Source organism: Oryzias melastigma, linkage group LG15 (assembly GCF_002922805.2).
Source record: "Oryzias melastigma strain HK-1 linkage group LG15, ASM292280v2, whole genome shotgun sequence".
NCBI lineage: Eukaryota > Metazoa > Chordata > Actinopteri > Beloniformes > Adrianichthyidae > Oryzias > Oryzias melastigma.
Genome location: NC_050526.1, coordinates 381,567 through 397,747, shown reverse-complemented (window position 1 = coordinate 397,747; position 16,181 = coordinate 381,567). Strand labels below are relative to the sequence as shown.

The 16,181-nt window shown below is 33.5% G+C and overlaps 1 long non-coding RNA gene across 1 annotated transcript in view; it reads left to right on the top strand.

Annotated features, from left to right (window-relative positions):
- LOC118599731 overlaps positions 1–16,181 on the top strand; it is a 38,331-nt gene that overhangs the window by 20,814 nt on the left and 1,336 nt on the right. The window lies entirely within an intron of this gene.

The window sequence follows — 16,181 nt, the reverse complement described above, 5'->3', positions numbered from 1 at the left end:
TCAGAATGGAAACAAACACGTTTGAAATCCTGTTTTGACACGTGTTCCAGTCAGATCAGTTTAGCTATGACAGAAAGACAAGTACCTGATGGAAAAAAGAAAAAAGAAAAGCTTTTCTTGTGTAAGTGCATGCACAAATTAAAATAAAATAGAAAAATATGGAGCTAAATTGGGGTCAATATTATTTGAAACCCAAATAAAACAAATTGAAAAAAATTTGGGTTTTTGTCCAAAAAAATGTATAATGTCTCAAACTTTTTGCTATTCTGAAACAAACTTGTGTCTGAATTCCCCCCACAATTTCACTTTATTGTGCATTCCCCATTTTCTAGTGCTGTCTGAATCTACTAATTCTAAAATTGATCGTACAAGAAATTTCCCAGAAGTCTTTGTGAAAAACTACTGTGCATCAATGCTCACTAGATTAGCAAATATAGACCACAATGCATTGTGGTCAAACAATTTTGAACAAAAAAAGTGTTTAAATGTAATATTTGAATAAACCATCCACATTTTCACCACCAGAACACAGTGGAGTCATAAATACAAATGTTTGTTTTTATTGGATTTTCACTTCTCCAAATCAGTGACGTCAAATCTGGTGTTTAGTAAAACAAAAGAAAAGTAGAGAGCATGGTGTCGAATTACCTTTAAAAACCAGAGCACTATATAGTCCCGGAATACTTTTTAGTAGTTAGGGAGGGATTTTGAACACAACCTTAAATATTTTCAGCTTAAAAATATTTGTTTTTTAGGTTTCAAAAATTAAAATTTCAAATTTTAAAACTTTTTTTCAATTTCAAATCTTTTTGTAACTTTCAACTTTTTGTTTTTCGTTTTCGAATCTGAAAGTTTCAGTTTAAAGACTTTTGGTTCTGTTGTGGCGTGTTGGGGCGGGGCTAACATAAACGACCAATCAAAACCATCACTGACTTTGAGAACTAATTATAAGCATGAGGACATTTTCGATGCCTGTCTGTAGCACAATAAGATAGAGTTTTAAACGGGCTAGAACAGCGTTTTGGATGTGATAAAACTCTGATTTTTACACCCGTCTTGGTACAACTTCAGATTATGATAATACAGACTAACCAGCCATTTTCTGACTAATTATTACAGTTCTCAGAGTCAGTGAACGCACCGGGACTGAAGTTACCACCCTCATCGATTTCGATTGGTCCTTCGTGTTAGCCCCGCCCCAACGCGCCACAATGGGGCCAAAAGTTTTTAAACTGAAATTTTCTGATTTGAAAAAGAAAAAAAATAGTACAAAGTGAAAAAAAAGTTTTGAAATGGAATTATTAAGTTTTGAAACCTAAAAAACTGAACATTTGAAGATGAAAATAATTAAGTTTATTTTAGACTAGCAAAAAGTTTATGATATTTTACTTCTTTTATTGGCCAAACACAAATATTTTATTTGTTTTATTTGGGTAACAGATAATATTGGCCTCAATTTAGTTCCATAGAAAAGCATGAAAAATCATATAAAATATTTTTTAAAGTACAAAACAAAAGGAAGAAATATTGTACGAATGTGATCTGCTGAATAATCCTACATAAAGAAGGCATAAAAAGGCTAATTAATTTAGTTTAAAAAATCCCTGAACATTATTAGCATGAATTTGATCATGAAAGTGACTGTTTCCATGTCATTTCTGAAATAAGTGCAGTCAGTGCTGAACTTTTTCCCATGACACAGACCCAGAAACAGGGTTAGGGTTAGGATTACGGTTGGGATTAAACCTTCGAATGATTCCTGAGTGCGGCTGTTTCTGCAGCTCACCTCTCCCACAGAGGATTAATCAAATACAGAGAACATATTGTATTTCCTGAGAGTGTGACAGCTAACGAGACTTTATGTTTACCTTTAAATATGTGCGGACACAAACAAAATCCAGCCATGGACGCACATTTTACGTTTGACATACATGAATTTTCATCCCTTTTGTGCTGGTAAATACTTTGGAATAACATCAGCCCTTTATCAATATAGATCAAGTTTATGCAAAGATCATGTTTTGCTTTTACACATTTCCACCTCGTTTCAAAAACTATTTAGGGTTTTTACAAATGAGTTATCTTGACCTTTATATGACATCCTTATTTTGACAGCTCTTTGATTCAAATAAACCATTTTATTCACAAAGATACTCTTATGTTAAATTATGATTCCATAAATTCCAAGTAAAAAGGATAAAATCTCACATTTTTGACATGTTGTTCATTTGAACTATTTCTGTTCCTACGGAAGCCTTGAAGCATTTTTTCTTCCAAGTGATTTCACTTAAGATTATCTGTGTAGAGTTTTATAATAAACGTTTTTTGTGCACTGATGATATAAACTGATTTTTTTTGTAACTTCCTTTGAGCTAATAGCAGTTCAGAGCTTCCATCATAGAAATAAAAGTTTTAAATGTCAGAATCTTTACATTTTTTTAGATTAATCAATGAATAAATCTTCAATTTAAGGCAATCAGGGATGATAAAATGTGTTTATTGTTAAAGCTGAACCGCTTTTGACTACTGGTGTCATTATTATGTTTTTAGGAGATAAAAATAGCATATTGGCATGAATTGGTGCAGAAAAGTCTATTTTTAAAAGGAATCCTGACTCTGGCAGCTCTAAAATCGGATTGTCGCCGCATGGAATTCGTTTTAGAGAAAAAGCAGAGTAAAGATTTTTGCCCAAAAAGTGATTGAAAATACTTTTCATCCTGTGCCAGTGCAAACAGATTTATAAAAGGCAACATTTCATCACCTGATGAAATAATGTTGGTAGAACTGCTGCCGGTGGGTTGGCCGGCGGGCCGGCGGGTCGGACTATCAGCCTCCACAGACACAAAGCGCCTGTCCTGGCTGTGATGGATTAGGAGAACTTCTTTGAGTGCGTCTAAATTAAGTTTTCTGTTTTTGGCTCACAGGGCCGAGTTGGCTTGTAAATAGCATTTATTGTTCAGAGAAGTGGCTTAGGCTGGGCCAAGGCTTAAAAGCAAAGCTTTTTTTCTGATGCAAGATTCTTTTAAATCCAGATTTAAGGTGCAAAACTTTATTTTTCTCCAAGTGTGTCGATCATCTTCTAATTTGATGTTTAGCTCTTTTAATTTTTATATTAACCTTTTTTTTCTAGATTGACCATTACAGAGTGTTATTTTTTTTTTTTGGAGTGCTTTAAATAAATTGTGGTCAAAATGATCTATTTGTCACTTTTTAAAGATAAATTAAACAAATGAACTGATTTTTTTATGAATTTTAATTTAACAGATTTCCTAATATCTTGATTTCACTTTTTTTTTAAAGATTTATTTAACCTCAAAAATACAAAATAAAGTTCTAACTGTTATTAGATGAAAAAAGCAGAAGAAAACAAACGTTTATTAACTGCCTCTATCAATAAATCACCAAAATAAATCAAAGTACATCACATAAAAATGACCTTTACTCAAGTATTAAGCCCAGCCCACATTTTGAACAGAAATACAAACACATTTACCCACAAAACCCTCAATTTAATTCTAACAAGTTCAGTTGAATCATTGTTTTAATGTTTAACACATTAAATTAGCTCGTGACATATTTCTACATACTAAAGATAATGTTTAATTATCTTGTCATTTTTAATAAGACCTTTAACGGTGGCAATGGTTTGGTCTAAAGACTAAAATGTGGGTTTGGTGCACTAATTTGAGAATGTTGCAGATTTAAATGCTAAATTTTAGTATTTTTAAATTACTAAATAGTGATCCTGATGGCTCTTTATATTTAATTCCTGTAACGGTTCCTATTTCCTTTTTTTTTGTAATGTTAACATTGAGGTTAAATATGTTTTATAAGTAGAACCCCAAATTTCTTTAAAAATATTGATGTATGGAGCAATCAGAGAGTTATACATTAACAAAAATCAACATTTAAAACAACTTACGTGATTGGTCCAAGACGATATCATCTTCTAAAAAAAAAACATGGACCTAGATTTTTAACACATCAAAAAAAAGTTTTTAGAGTATTTTTGAAAAAAAAAAGAAAAAAAGTTGAAGAGAAAACATTTTATTTCTGCTTTTAACAAACAGATATCTATATTTTTTTATCCTCACATTTCACCTTTTAGAAAATATTCTGTTTTTCAACCTATCCACAATGTCTAAACTTTCAGGTGTGAACATTTAATTATATGTGAGTAAAAGAAAACATTTTTTATTGCACAAGCCAATACTGTATTTACCCCACATGGACACATTTAGGGAAGTTTGACAGATTTATAAATAATTTAAACTGTGATTTGGGGTATGAAGATGTCAGTTTGTTAATCTGGGATTATGACATAAATATATTTAAAAAAAATGTGAACGGTGACATTATTCGCCAGATAAATTGGCTTTACTTTGACCAAACCCAAACTTGTTTTAGGGAATATCACTCTCTGATCTTGCAGCTCTGAAGTCAGTGCAGAAAGTCGACTAAAATCATATGTATTCTTCTAAAAACAAACGTATTTGTGTGGTAAATAAAAGCAGATGAGTTGTGACACTAATCATCAAAACCCAGAGTCACGACTCCGATACACACTGAAGCTTCGTCTGTAAAGCACTAAAATAAACTTCTCATTTTTGAAGAGCTCACTCAGATTTTTCTTAGACACAAAGCAGATTAATGCCAGTTTGTTACTGAAAGAACAATAATGAAAGAATGTCACCACTTCAGAACACTTATGAGCACAAGGCTGAGGGAAAATCACTACTTTGTGTAAAACTATTGTGTAGCTAGAAAACATTTAGTTTAGTGTGCTTCTGTTTTATTGTGTGAATGCTGAGTAAGTATTCACACTGTATGATTCTCCTGCTCTTCTCTGCATGTTTTTCAAAGTGTAAAAACTTAATCACACTGTCAGCGATTTCAGTAAACTTGGAATCAAAAGGTTGTGATTGATCAGGACATTTATGCTTTTGTATAAACTTTATAGTTTGGGAATATTGAGCAAAAATATGCCCCATAGAAAATAATTGAGAAAGTCTTCGAATTTCCTAATTTTAAGTAGATTAGCGACACGCCTTTAAATATATTTATGGACTATGGTTTGAATTTTTCAAAGTGATGTTCAGAAAATTTGGAATTTACGCATTATTTTTTGGCAACATGCTAACTTTTGTGGCTAATTTGTTATATACTATTTTTTTTTAGGCTTATTAAGAGTTTAGCTAATATTTTAGGAACATGCTAACGTTTTTGGCTAACTTGTTTTTTGAGAGTTTTCTTTAATCTGATTTAGAGTTTAGCTTCTAATTTAGCAACAAGCTAACGATTTTGAAAAAAAATTGTTTATTAAGGACTTTTGGCAATTTTTGAGTTTAATTAGTATTTAAGCAACAAGCTAGCTTTAAAAAAAATATATTTATTTATTTATTGCTAATTCGGCATCTACGGACATTTTTTTCATCCTAATTTGGAGATCAGCTAATATTTAATAAAGTTTTTGGCTAATTTGTTATCTACAGGGTTTTTTAGGCTTATTGAGAGTTTAGCTAATATTTTAGCAACAGGCTAACTTTTCTGACTAATTTAGTTTACTGAGAAATTTTAGGCTATTTTGGAGTTTAGCTAGTTTTTAAGCAACAAGCTAGCTTTTGGCTAATTTGGTATCTACTGAGGTTTTTATTTTTTTATCCTAATTTGGAGTTAAGCCAATATTTAAGCAACATGCTAACATTTTGGGCTTATTTTTTATCTACTGAGGTTTTTATAGGCTAACTTGGAGTTTAGCTTCTATTTTAGCAGCAGGCTAACTTTTTTGTCTAATTTAGATTACTGAGGAGTTTTAGGCTACTTTAGAGTTTAGCGAGTATTTAACCAATTTGCTAGCCTTCTTTTTTTGGCTAATTTGGCAACTGAGGTTTTCGGGCTAATTTGGAGCTAAGCTAACATTTAGCACATGCTACACTAAATATTTTCGGGAAATTGGCATGTATTAGGGATTTTTAAGCAATTTTACTACTTATTTTTCAGAAATTTGGGTCAACTTTAGCGCTCTTTCATCGTTATTTCACAAAATTTCCAGCCTTTTAACAAATTTAACATTTTGTAAATAGCTTTTGCATCTTTAGCAACTACTTTCAGCAAAAATGATGCACACTAGCATTATCGCAGGTAATGCAACTTTTCTAGTTTCTTTCTGTGTCTGCAGCATTTTCTTCCATCACTCCATCAGGCTGAACTCTGCTCTGTTCTGCCTCTTTATTGTTAATGACCTTTTCATTTAAATGAGGCAAACACAGATTCGTATGCTTCCCACACGCTCATTTATCACCATATCTACACGCTGCAGAGCAGATAAATCAGGAGACACTAAACATTTGCATTTGCATTCCATTTAGGTGCAAAGTAAATGTAGGCTTTGGTAGGTGGTGGGTGTTAGTGCAGGTTTAACGTGTGATTTCAATGTTTGTGTGAAATGTCGTCCAACTCCCATTTATTTATCAGACATCACAGAAGAGCTTCCAGCACCAGCCAATAGAGAACCCCACATTGGTGCACGCGTGGTACAATTTAGCATTTCTGCAAAAAAAGTAAAGATAAGAAAAACAGTGTCGTTTTTTTTTTTTACATTTTTCATTAACATGGTAGTTACAGAAAAATTGTGAAGGAAAACCTTAAAAAGGGTTACTGAAATAGATTTATTTTATGATGCACATCCCATAATTTTATCTCAATTCCTGGAAATCAGTGTCTACTCATAAATACTCTCAAACCTATGAGCAAGAGATGCATTTCTTTCAGTGTATAATCTTTGGTAAACATGTTTAAAAGTGTTGACCAATTGGAGTTCATCATTTGGCTTGAGTTTAATGTAGCGGATAAGCAAACAATATATTAACGGCTGTTATCAGAACCATTAGTACCTAATAATAGTTAACCATTAATCTGAAATAGCCCACTGCTGCACGAGTTCTGGAGCCAGATGGTTTTGTTTATCTCCATGGGTCCACAAAGGCTTTCCAAGATTTATTACCATTGAATCAAATATACAACTGATTGGAGACTTCATATTTTTGTACAATTATGTGCCATCTTTTTTTTTCTTTTGTTCAAGTTTTACAATTGCAAGGAATAAAACGATTTATTTTGATATAATTAATTATTTTCTAAAGAATTTCAGCAGTTTTGTGGATTTCTTGTTGGGTCATCTAAAGTCCCACTTCAATAAAGTTGGGGTTAAAAATGTTTACATCCTTCTATAGTCCCAAGTTAGGAATACATTTTAAAAAATACAACTTATATTGCAATTTCTCAGAAAAACTGCCAAAAATCATGTTTTTTGTGGTGCAACAATTTAAAAAAAATAATGCCCTGAAGCTCCTGGAGAGACTGTATAATTAAGAAAATAAATGAACTACTAAAACTGCAGCTGAAATGTCAACATAGTCACTCAAATGTGGCACAGACATCGAAAATGCGATTAAAAACTGTATTTTTTGCAATGTGACCAAAACCTTTGGGAAATAACAAGCCTCATAATAAGGATCAGTGATGTTTCCTGTTACCAGTAGATTAATAACAATTGGAGAAAAAATGCTCATGAACATTCTCTCATTTAAATTACAGAGAGGCGACTGTAAGCATCAGTAGCTTTAGGTGTAAAAATGTTTTTTTACTCCATTAAACTCATAAATCCATATCAAAGAGCATCTCAAACAAAAGAAAAGATGATGCAAAATCAACAAGGATGCAATTATTTCTTAAAAAAACTCAGAAAATTATGTAAGATCTAATTTTCAAAACTTTGGGACAAAATGAAGGGAGGAAAACCTTGTGTGCAGTCGGTCCTGCTGCTTGCAGGTCAATTTCTTTAAAGGATATCTATCAGCTTCCACTTCCTCCAATCAGCCTCACACTGATCCTTGATGCTTTCTCTGGTGCTCATGAGCAGCTGTCTGCACCGTGAGCTCCATCTGCACCAGGTGGTTCTGTGGTTTGAAAGGAAAAGAACATCTGTAAGTTGTCACCAGTGAACCACAGAGTTGAGTTTTTGCCGTTTATAAAAGCAGTTCATCAAAATCTGCAAAACCAATTTTCTCTGTGGGAAATCTGCATCAGTGATGCCCCTGGAGTCTGAGAGTTTTAGACTCTGACTTGCTTATATGGAGCCAAATGTTTACAAAAATGCGAGACGATGAGGGGCGGAGCTAGAGGATTTTATATAGGGGGGCAGAAGAGTTTGGAAAAATGGCAAAACATTAGAGTGGAATGTCATAAATAATTTTTATTTGCATTGTTCTCATTTCATTAAAAAAATGCTTTTGTTAATTTTGCAATGCCTAAAGAAGCTTATATTGATGATTTCTTACTATTTTGTTAATAATACAGGGGCGGCGCCAGGTGGTAGCTTGCGGTTGCTATGGAAACTGCCAGATTTGGCAAAGCAACCACAAATACTGTATTCAAAAGTCTAAAGCTGCGTTCACACCAAACTTGATTCGAGCATCAGCAACAACCGGTTTCAATGTTAAGTCAATGGTCCAGACGCGATCTGACATCCTGCGCCGCAGGTCGCCGTCTCAGATCTACCAATCAGGGTCTCATCTTTGTACATGTGACGTGTTCAGTGACTCAATCAGGTCAGAGGATAAACAAGGCCTGCTGGTGGGCATGGACAAGGTAGTAGCTGCAGATTAGGACAAGTTATCCTGAAATTTATTTTATTTGTCTATTTTTACAGACAATATTAATAATAATAAAAGAGTATTTTAATTTTGTTGTCCTGTCTCGGGTTAATGCAGGACAGCAAGTCTTTAAACTGGGTCAGGAAGAGACAGAAACACAGCAGAAGTCCGCCATCATTCAGATGCATATGAAGTGATATGTGTGCCATTATTCCAACTCGCGGTTTTGATTATAAAACTTACAAAAAAAATTTGCTCAAAAAATACATTTTGCACTTGAAAAACAAAAATTCTTACCGCACTTCTGACTTTGATTACAGTTAAAAAGAGAAATCTATAGACAATACATATAAATCTGATATTAATCAGTGTCCCATGAACATGCGTTCCTGTTTCTTCTTGGCAATGAAACTTTATATTTAAACAAATTAGACAATCCAAACAGTCACTAAGCAACCTCTAAGCTTCTGGAGAGAAGAAAATTCTAGATCCACCCCTGAAATAATGACACCAATATTAACCCCTATAGCTCCGCCCCTGTACAATACAATTTGATGGAGAGCCAGTCATTACTTTCTAATTGTCTTCATTATCATGAAAGTTAGATTTGAATAAATCATGAATGTTTTATTAAATAAAAGGTTTTAGTGGTAACATACAGTAAGAAGTGTGTAGCACATAAACATTAAACTTGAAGTTAAAGTCTCATTATTTGTCACACATTGTGCCTATGAATCTAAACACATCTAAATTGTCGAGTTAACACTAAGGCTGGATGATACTGAACATTTGGGTATTGATCCAATACCGGTCAATATCACCGATATCAATACCGATATTTTCTGTAAATGCAGTGGATGTGAAATAAACCTCAAAATCTCAATTATTTTTAATCGCTGCAAATTGTTTTTTTGAGTTTCCCTTTTTTAATTTCTTGATAAACATCAAAACAAATTAATGAAAAGTAGATTATTAAAATAGAAATGTCTTGAAAATGAATAAAAAGTTAAGTTTATGCAGTCAACAAACCAATAGAAATAAGTAACATTTCCAATCTTTCAGGTAAAAATACATATAAAAGCTCTTTAATTGTGTTTTATATTAAATGGCATAAAAAAATCAACAGAAAATCACTAAAGACGAGACCAACACTAAAGTTTACTTAGGATAGAAACATATATTAATGTCAAATATGGTTAAAACATGAAGCACCGGCATTTATTGTGTAAATCTAGCCCAAGTGTGTCGACAGAGAACCAGGTTCCAAGAAATAGGACGAGTGGAGGAGATTAAAATCTGCATCTGTCTTCAGATGAGATGTAGGATTTTCTGTGGGAGAATCGCACACTGATCCATGAGTCACCGTCAACAACGCTGGCACACATGTTAGAGCGTTTGTGCTGAATGGCTGCACGGCCCCTCCCACACGCACATGCGGCTCACACGGTCCGTGACAGTGGTGTTAACATGGTGTCAAACAGTGTGTGGTGTGAAGCTTTCAGGGTTTATCCCCCCCGAACAAGACGCACAATGATGCTGATGAAATTAGAGGGAAGTGCTGTACAGACGAGCACTGTCACGGCAACGCACAGTCATGGTGTATAATGTGAGGCATGCATGCACACTCATAGTTTGTGTTTAGTCCGTGCCAGGGTGATGTGCCAACTAATGGTACCAAATATTGTAAGCATTCACACTATAGTAATTCTTTTTCTTTTTATTTATTTTTCTTCCGTACACTTTTTTGGCTGTAAAAACTCAATCAGACTTTCAAAAATTTCTGCAATCTGGGTATCAAAATTGGTATTTGTAAACTTTACGGTTTTAAAAATATTACACAAGTTGTGCGGTCTTTCATTCCCAATGAAATGGATGGCAGTTTGTTCAAACATCTGCAAATTTGGCAATTTCTGCTATTTAAAAACATTTACCAAAATTCATGCTTGTACTTTTTTTCATGTAATTTTTAAAATTTTACAGATTTTTTTTCAATTTTACACTATTTTTGCAATTTTTATTTTTTTATTTTTTTGACAAAATTCATAAAACATTTGCGCTCTTTGAAATGCAATATGGGTACCAAAGTGTTAAGTACATAAATACTACTGAGGTTTGTATGGCTAATTTTGAGTTTAGCTAACCTTTTAGCATTATGCTAACATTTTTGGATAATTTAGCATCAAATACGTTTTTTTGGGCCAAACTCAAGTTTAGCTAATATCCTACCACCACTCCAAATTTTTTGGCTAATTTGACATCCAATGAGATTTTAGGGCTAATTTGGAATTAAGCTAGTATTTTTAGCAACATGCTATCTTTTTTGGCTAAATTGGTGTTTACAGGGATTTTAGGCTAATTCTGAGTGTTGCTAATATTTTAGCAAAGTGCTAGCTTTCTTGGCTACTATGGCCTCTACTGAGGATTTTTGAGCTATTTAGGAGTTAAGCTAGTATTTTAGCAACGTGCTAGTTTTGATTGATTTATTTATTTGGCAAATTTGGCATCTACTGAGTTTTTAAGAGCTAATTTTGAGTTAAACTAATGTTTTAGCAATGTGCTGCCTTTATTTTAGCTAATTAGCCAACTACTGAGGTTTTTGGGCTAATTCTGAGTTAAGCTACTATTTTAGCCACGTGTTAGCTTTTTTGGCTAATTAGGCATCTACTTAGGTTTTTTGGACTTTTCTTAAGTTTAGCCAAATTTTTAGCAATTTTTTCTGATACTTCATGATCTCCTGAGGTTTTAAGAGCTAATTTTGAGTTAAGGTAGTATTAGCGACATGTTAACTTCTTTAGCTAACCTGGCATCCATTTAGTTTTTTTGGACTAATTCTGAGTTAAGCTAGCATTTTAGCAACGTGTTAGTTTTAAGGCAAATTTGGCATCTACTGAGGTTTTGGACTTATTCTGAGTTCATACGTTTTACAAATTTTTAAATGTTTTGCAATTACTTCAATTTTTCAAGAAATTCTTCAAATTCTTTGTGCACTTTCTGCAATTTTTATAACATTAAGTCCTTTAGCAACTTTACCATTATGCAAATAGCTTTATCATTTTCAGAAAATCCCTTCAGCATTTTCAGCAAAAAACTTCAGAATATCCAGCGACCACATTCAGCAAAAAGCATTCACACTAGCATTATCGCAGGTAATGCGACTTTTCTATTTATTTATTTATTAATTTTTGCAGATAAAGATATTGAGAGTGAAATATGAAGACAAAATAATTGCAAAATTAAGGTAGATTAATAATAGAAAAGATTTGAAGAGCTGCTGCAGATTACACACTTGAGTTTGTTTGTTTGGTTGCTTTTATGCTTGAAAAAGTGTGGATAACTACAAATCCTGTTTGTGGTCAGTAATGGCAGCTCTGTTGATTAGGTTGATTGGAAAAGAAAAACAAATGACTGAAACAACACAGAAGCAGAGAAGATAGAGAATATAAATCACTGAAGGAGTAAAAAAAAAACTGTCAAAATCAAAGAGATTTACAGATTTTATAGTAGCTTAGTTTTATTTAAAACAACAATGTAACTGATCTGTGCAATGACATTAAAGCACGTTGTTGATGTTGTACACGTAAAACATCGTTTGAGTACTATAGAGACAAACATGTTAGAAAATATGTTTGAAAATCTGTTTTTCAGTCTTACTCAAGAATGAAAGGAAATTGTCCAACAAGTAAATCATATATGTATATATATTCTCTTAAAATGGATGTGTACAGATGTGTATATCCATATAACTCCAACAGGTTTTCTACATTTTAAATGTGCAGGAAAGGTGGCGTCGCCCATAGAAACAGACGTGCATTCAACTTTAATGTGAATAAGCTGAGACCAGAACGCCTCCCAAGGATATAATAACTTCCACCTTATGAGATTCCTGCCCTGAAAAAAATATATATAATATGAACAAATGTATTTTTGAGAGACCTGATATTTCTAGATGGATAGACGGCGTTAACCTCAAAAGCTGTTAGGAACTGGTGGACTTGGAGGACCCAAATGTGAGCGGCTGGAGGGAAGACAACTTAATAAACTAGGATGGTGACAGAAGAAAAATAGAAAAAGAAGAAAAGTTAAAGAAAACGAGAATAAAAAATGTCACAGAGATAAATTAACTGAAGGATGATAAAGCAGCTGAGGGGATTTATTTATTTATTTTTTATTTTTATTTTTTACTAAGAGTGCATATCTTACACAGTTAAACAAACGAAATATGGTACAAATTTTCTAAAGAACAACACCAAGAATATTAAAGCAAGTTTCTGATTGTCAGTGTCTTGTTTTGAGGGGGACCTGGTCGCAGACAAGATGGCGGCTAAAAATCATTAGCCAGAAGTGGAAATTCTACAGGATTCCAGAGCTGTAGCCACTTTTATTAAAACTTTTTTAAAATGTGTCAACAAAAGGGTATAAACAAAAGGTTTACAAAGTCATTGTTAAATGGTGCAACAATATTAGGAACAACTTCTGTTTTTTACCACTTACTGTCATGGAAAAACAGATGTCAAAGACTTAGAACTTCTCCTTTTATTCATGATTATGTTGTTTTTAGACATAAAAAAAAACAAAAAAACAATCACTTCTTAGGACATAGTTTCTGCAGAGCAGCAGTAGTTCATTAGAAATTTGTTGAGTTGTTGCAGACTAAGCCTTCCCCCATTCCCCATCATACTTATGTTCACACTCTCCCACGAGCTTACAGTTCTTCACAACCCCAACCTAACGTTACCGGTGCTACAAAAGTGTTGAGAGATATTGGAGCTTTCCAGCCGTACAGTTTAAACCCTGATCTGCGCTCAGACGAGGAAAATAAAGACATACATTAATCTATTTGGCTACAAGTGAATGCATCACAATGGAGTACAGCTCAGAGATTGTGGCTTGCTCTTCTAGCTCGTATGTCACATCCAAAAGCTTTTTCCAACTATATTATTTTGATTCACAACAATTTGATTAAATAAATACTCAGAAATGCAATTTTAATCGGAATTTTCTGTATTTATTTCTGAGAAAATGCCACAAGAACATGTTAAAAACACTGGATTATCATGGGAGCACGTCTTTAAAGCTGTTCATGTTTGTGTTTCTGTCTGCCTGTCAACAATGTAGGCGGCCTCAGTTCCTGCTGGCACCAATTCTGATTAAGGTGTGTGTCTGTTGTGTGTCTAGCTGTTTGTAATGCACCATTTGTAAACCCTTAAGGCATCAACCGAAAGTGCAAAAACAGGTGTAATCTGTCTCACCTGAAATAAAGCTCCAAAGCAGAAGTCATTACCATGGTAATCTGCAGGACCCGCATCAAAGCCAGCAGAGGCCACAATAACCGTGCAGAAAGCTGATGTTCGCTCAACATGGGCTTGTTGGGGTATATTATGGTTTGGAGATTGCTAAAAAAGGGTTTTGTGCATTTCCTTTTCCATTGTGCGTGTGTTGATCAAAGACGCTGACAGGCTGTCTGACTGTTTCTGTGTGATGTATGAGAGGAGCAGCAATTCTGTCGGCTGTGGAAATAAATGAAAGGTTTGTTCCGTTTTCCTGTCATGCATAAAGTGAGCAGCAAAATTGGCCGAGATGATCTATGCTTGTATGCTGTGGAAGCTGCAAATAGTGCATAATATAAGAGGTTTGTGTACATAGAGATTGCTTATTGTCAAATAAAAACATGTGTTTTCTTACTGGAAAATTATGTTCATGATGGTTGGATTTTTTTTATACCTATTGGTGTGTTTTTGTTGACTCGTTTTAATGAGTTTCTAGTAAAAATGCATTTACTACTACAGTTAAATCATCTGTTAATTGAAAATCTCACTCAGGTGCCACCTCATCACAGCCTTCAGGCCTAATATTGCAAAATTTCACTTGATGGTGGTCACAAAAGCAATTGTGAAAACTTAAATAACTTGACTGATTAATAATTTCTATTCATTATTAATCTGTTAATTGTGTAAAACAGTGAGGGGGAAACCATTTAGAGCAGGGGTGTCAATCTCAATCACACAAGGGGCCAAATCCAAAACAAACCTTAGGCTGCGGACCGAACAGGATAAACATTTATTGAACACTTTAAAACTACATTTTGAAAACTTTAAAAACTTAACTTTGTAACATAATTATAAACTAGATATATAGCATTACCTGTGATAATGGTCGAGTGAATGCTGTAAGCTGAAAATGCTGAAGTTAATAGCTGAAATCACTGAAGATAATAACTGAAAACACTGAAGATAATAACTGAAAACACTGAGGCTGATAGCCAAATTATTAGCTAAATGCCATGTTAGCCTAAAAACAAAAAAAAAAAAAAAACTGAGATTACCCAAAACAGCTAGCACGTAGCATGAAAAACTAGATAAACTTCAAAAAGCATAAATACCTGAAAAAAACCTTAATTCGCCTAAAAAGCTTGCACGTAAATGAAAGCTAAACTCCAAAAAAGCCTAAAAAAACGTTCTAAAAAGCCTAACTTAGCCACAAAAGCTAGCATGTAGCTGAAATATGAGCTAAACGCCAAAAATGCCTAAAAAAACTAAAATAAATAAATAAATAAATAAATTAGCCTAAACAGCTAGCATGTTAGTGAAATATCAGCTAAACTCTAAAAACGTCTAACATCTAAACAAAAAAAAGGCCTAGATTAGCCAAAGAAGCTAGCATGTAGCTGAATTATTAGCTAAATTCCAAAAACGGCTAAACAACAAGAAAAGGCTAAATTGCCCAAAACAGCTAGCATGTAGCTGAAATATTAGCTAAACTCTCAAACAGTGTTAATACAAAAAAAACTAGATTAGCTTTAAAAGCTAGCATGTAAATGAAAGCTAAACTCCAAAAAAGCCTAAAAAACGTTCTAAAAAGCCTAACTTAGCCACAAAAGCTAGCATGTAGCTGAAGTATTAGCTAAACTCTCAAACAGCGTTAATACAAAAAAAACAAAAAACTAGATTAGCTTTAAAAGCTAGCATGTAGCTGAAATATAAAAAAAACTCCAAAAAAAAAAATCTTAGTCAATTCCAAAACAGTCCAAAAAGTTAGCAGAATTTTTTTAAACTTTAAATCCGAAACTTTTTAACATAATTATGAATAATAAAAAGACAGGAATATTATTCCAGAATAAATCAACTTAAACCTTAAATAACTTTCAATATTTTACTCTCCATAAATATATATTTTGTCAAAGTTATATAAGTTAGAAATGAGCACAAGATAACATCGGACTATTAATACCTATAAAATAAAATGATCTGGAGGGCCGGATCCGGCCCCTGGGCCTTGACTTTCACACGTGATTTAGAGTATTAGCTTTCACGTGGCATGAGGTGCAAAATAGTGAGACGAGTACGTGCAGAAAAATAGGACAAAGTTTATGATTTATCAGATGTGAAATAAAGGATTGCATCCATGCTAAGTACATCTGGGAGACAAGTCGACTACAAACCCACACACATAGCTGCAGTTGTTGTTGCGGGGAGGAGGCGTAGATATCATGAAAGGTGACAGGCACAGAACGTGTTTTTGTTTATGTAA